At 40.8% G+C, this 4,958-nt stretch overlaps 1 long non-coding RNA gene across 1 annotated transcript in view; it reads left to right on the top strand.

Moving 5' to 3' along the window:
- LOC112476439 overlaps window positions 1-4,069 on the top strand; it is a 4,798-nt gene extending 729 nt beyond the window's left edge. The window contains exons 2-3 of the long non-coding RNA XR_003045091.1: window positions 1,984-2,087; window positions 3,948-4,069. This is a non-coding gene — a long non-coding RNA (uncharacterized LOC112476439). The remainder of the gene's footprint in view (window positions 1-1,983; window positions 2,088-3,947) is intronic.
- The last annotated feature ends 889 nt before the right edge of the window (window positions 4,070-4,958 follow it).

The raw sequence follows: 4,958 nt of genomic DNA, 5'->3' as shown, positions 1-4,958 counted from the left end.
GCCAGCGGGGACCCACGAGAGGGCGTTCTCGCCCCTGCGCCCCGGGAGTGCCTGGCGCCGTGCGGCCGGGGCCCCAGGCCTCGCTCTCCGCTGAGCTCCCGGTTCCCGTGCAGAGCCACACACGGACCTCTCCGCCACCCGTTTGGCGTTTTTAATTGCAGGCCGGGGGCTGCCGGCGGGTTTGGGAGCGGAAGTCACCTGCAACTCGAGGTCACCTCTAAATCCTACCCCAGTGGTCCCTGCGTACGTGTTGCAGGAGAAAGGAGGTAGCTTGGTGGGGTGGAAAAAGGGCGGGCTTTGCATCCCTGGTTGCCCCCGAGCTCGCTGTGTGAACTTAGCCCCTGTCCTCAGCGGAAATAAGCTTCCCTGCTCTCCTTGCGAAGTATAGTGAAGAACAAATGGGGTGGACTTGATAAACTGTAAAACGACTTAAAAGATAATCACCACTGCACGATGATTTTAAATGGGTTGTACAAGAACAGAGATCTGAAGCGACCTCAAAGGGACATAATTGGGACAGTGACTTTATGCCGAGTGTTGTCAGAGGCCTCCAACGCCATGCCTCCCAGAGCTCCATAGGCTTACCTGAACAGGAGAATCTCACTTGGGCCCTTGTTAAAACCACAGGCATCTGGATCTGTCTTTAAACGGAAGAAATCAGACTCCCCAGGGGAGAAGTGTCTCCGGTGCTTCTATGAACAGGTCAATGTCGACGACGCTGCCTTAGGCAGCCGGAAAACACAGGCTGCGCTAAGAAATTTAATCTAGCACCCATGGAAACGGTCCAGGAGATTCTTTTTTCTGGTTGCAAGATTCTCTGGGAAACCAGACGTTAAACTCTCTCTCTGAGAACTGGTCCTATCTTTTCTTTCCGCTCCTCTGCTTCCACCTCCAACAGGATGTTGTTCACAGAGTACAGGATGATGTTCACAAAGCAGGTGTTAGTAACTAGGCCCACGTGGGGATGCTAGATTTAGCAAATAAAACTACTGGATGCCCAATTAAAAGTGAATTTTAGATGAACAACGAATAAGCCTAACTATGTAGTACACGTCAGCAACAACGTAACATCTGTTTTCAAAAATTTTCGATCTGCAATTGGTTGAATATAAAGATGCAGAACAACAGTAGGACGGACTATATATACTACATTTTTTTTCCATTCATCCATCCACGGACATTTGGGTAGCTTCTACCTTTTGGCTGTAATGAATAAGATTGCTATGAACCTGGCTATACAAAAATATCTTCTAGACTCTGCTTCCAATTCTTTTGAGTATATACCCAAAAATGGCATTGCTGGATCATACAGTAATTCTATTTTTTAGTTTTTTGGGGAACCGCCATACTGTTTTTTTATAGTAGCTGCACCATTTTAAATTCCCGCCAACAGTGCGCAAAGATTCCAATTTCTCCACATCCTTACCTCACTTGTTATTTGGGGTTTTGTTTGTTTGATTTTTGATAGTAGCCATCGTAATAGGAGTGAGGCGATATTGTGATTTGATTTGCATTTCTCTAATGGATTAGTCATGTTGACCATCTTTTCATGTGCTCATTGAGAATTTATGTATCTTCTTTTGAGAAATGTCTATTCAAATCCTTTGCCCATTTTTAATCAGGTGGTTCGTCCTTTCGTTGTTGAGTTGTAGTTCTTTATATATTCTGGATATTAACCCCTTATCGGATATATGATTTGCAAATATTTTCCTCCTCTGTGGGTTGCCCTTTCACTCTGTTGATTGTGTCCTTTGATGCACAGTTTTTAATTTGGTCGAAGTCCAGTTTATCTGCTTTTTCCTTTGTTGCTTGTGTTTGGTGTCATTTCCAAGAAATCATTGCCAAATCATTGAGCTTTTCTCCTATGTTTTCTTCTAAGAGCTTTATAGTTTTCATTCTTAAATTTGGGCGTAATATGCATTTTGAGTTAATTTTGTATATGGTGTAAGGTCCAAATTCATTCTTTTGCATGTGGATATCCAGTTTTCCCCAAAACCATTTGTCAAAGAGCATAGACATCTTTTGGCCACAATTTGGAGCAGAAGGGACAGATGATGGGAAGACTATGTTGCTGTTGGAAGTGAGAGGTGAGAAAATTGGAGAAAACCAGTGTCAGAGTCTAAACACTGGGGGGAAAGTGGGGGGTTTTTTGAGGGTAGGGAGAAATGGGGAGGAATTCTCTCTCATCAGTGCTTCACACATAGGCAGATATGTGTAGCCTTCAAAGATCTGTGCCCGTGTTAGAGCAGAAGTCTCGGGCCCCTGGAAATCCCTGCCTTGGAGCCAGACGGCCAGTCCCGGGGCCAGGCGTGGCCATAGCTGCCTTGCCTTGGAAGGCTTCTGTTCTGACCGCACAGTAAAACCAGAGAGAATCCTCTGTGGAGTTGAGAAGCAAACCATGGCTTGAGTAAATTGGGCAAAATTGATGATAATGGAGGTTTAAACGAGGAAGCCAATTTGTTCCTTGGTATTGTATTTCTTTAAAAGCAAAAAAAAAAAAAAAAAAAATCAAAATTAGTATGGAAATGTGAGTAATTAATGGTCAGTCACTCTTTATATCATTATTTTAATCCTAAACCACTAATCAGGCACCTGCCCTGGGCATGGTTTTCCTCTGGCTGTCTCAGTGAGAGGGGCCCGAGTGTCCCAGCAGGGCCTCCTGTCCAGACAGGCAGCCCTGAGCACCTGCAGCCACACTCCAGACTGCAGGACTGGTGCTTAGGAAGGATTAGCCAGGCCAACTCAACTATGACTCAGTTGTAGAAATTATACTCATTCAGTGGAGCCACAAATGGTTGTTACGACTTAATTGATAAAGACTTAAAGACAAAGGAGTGAATTTCTAATTATGGAATTTCGGGCACAGGCGATAATGGAGAGCTATTCAGAAGGATTCAAGGGCTTTCCCAACTCTCACCACCTGGCACAGGCTCTCATCTGCTCCACCTATGAGGATGGAGGCCCAGATTTACGGTGATTCTCAACAGTCATCTTTGAACCAGCATTTGTCCAGCATCTACTTTGCACACAGCACAAAACTGAATGCTGGGGGAGACTTCTTTTTAAGTGAAAAAGAAGTCTTTTCATCATAAAGCATCTTTTAAAAAGACTTTTCCTGCAGGAAGCTGCATTCTAGCTGGAGATTCACCAAATATACACAAAACAACTAGCAAGTAATATGCACATTTTAAATAATATAGTCTAAATGACCCACAAATACTAATGAATAGATTCCCATCAGTAGTCCAAAATATGTAGAGCACAAGTCAATGTCACCTCTTCCCTGACCACACAGGCAGAATTAACCCCCGCCCAGTCACTTCTTTATTCTATTCCATTGTTCACTTATAGATTTCTATAGCACTGCCAGTCTCCGAACTTCCTATTTATTTTCATATTTACTATCTATGCCAGCATTACTCAATCTATTTGCAAGACACAATGCATTAGTAGATTGTAAAGCTAACAGCTCACAACCGGACTTAATTTTTAAACAAAAAGTAGAGTAGTGGAGACTAGGGAATGGAATGGAATGGAATGGAATGGAATGGAATGGAATGGAATGGAATGGAATGGAAAGTATGAGAACACATCACTGGATTTTTAGTAAGAACTGCGAATGCTGTTGGAAATACTGCATCCAATTGCTATGAATAGAATAAGAAAGTTAATGGAAGGCTATGATGAGTTTCAGTAGACGAATACAAGTCATTCTATCCTCTGCTAACAACTATCTCATTTGATTTTCTGATATATGATGTGAATATGACCATTATAGGACAATTAACAGAGTCTATATTTTATAATAACATTATTCAGCTTTCATCATAAAGCATCTTTTGAAAAGGACCTTATGAAGTGGGATATGTTTTAGGCTTGCATCAAATATATATATCTAATTACATTGGCATGCATTTCCCTTTAATGGGATTTCTCTTTACTATTAGAAAAAGAATGATGAAATGAAAATTAGAAGAATGCCCAAGTTCAAGCTCCAGATATCTAGAACTGTAAGTAGAGACAATGTTGAGGAAAACATTGACCATAAGAGTAAGCTTCGAGTTCATCTAGAATGAGGTGCATTCTAAAAAGAAGAGTGCAAGACTGTAGAAGGCAGATTAAAACATTTTTTCTATGTGTAAAATGCAATCAAAGTGACAAACTCCAATATATTATTTGCAATGACACCTTCAAAACTAATAGGACACTTGGAAACACAGCATGCTGGACTTGTCAACAGCCCCTCAAACATTTTTAAATGAAAACAAAGGATGAAAAATTATTGCACAATTTCATAGTTGCTCTACAGACTGTTAATGAGATTTAGTTGCATATGGTTCAGCAAAAGAGAAAATGGCTTACACAGATGTTGAAAAATCACTCTTCAAACATGAATAGATGTAATGCATATGATTTTTAAGGCTAAAGCAGCTGATAAAATTTACAACTCTTTGGGATTATACTAGTTCTAGTCAAATCTGCACTCCTGCAGAACCTTCCAAAGCCATGTTTCTCGTGTAGTTAAAATCCAATAGAGAGCTCGAGGTCCATCCCAAAAAGAGGATGGATGCTGTAAGTTATTCAACTCTTCTAGTTTATGCAAGATGGCAAGGATGTTGTTTAACTTCGCACGCACTGGATCAGACATATTTACAAAACTGGGGAAAAAAAATGCCTCATTGGTGAATATCTATTAAAGCGGAAAAATAACAAAGGAGGTAGGAGTAAAAGAGTCAGCATTTATGGCTAGAAAACATAACAAAGCTGTTATTGTTAAAAGCTACTAATAACACGTGCTTAGAAATCAACATCAATAGGAATTCTACTTGGCATCTCTAGAAATAATTCTGCTATATCTCATGGAAATGTTAAAAACAAAAAAACAAAAAAAAACCAACGCGGTGAAGGTTGTTAAATTTGTCAAAGAGGGGTCATTGAATAGCTAAAATTTTGATGTG

The sequence above is a fragment of the Pteropus alecto genome, unplaced genomic scaffold (genome assembly GCF_000325575.1).
Source record: "Pteropus alecto unplaced genomic scaffold, ASM32557v1 scaffold101, whole genome shotgun sequence".
Taxonomy (NCBI): domain Eukaryota; kingdom Metazoa; phylum Chordata; class Mammalia; order Chiroptera; family Pteropodidae; genus Pteropus; species Pteropus alecto.
Note: the sequence above shows the minus strand (reverse complement) of the source record. Positions and strands in the feature narration are given on the sequence as shown.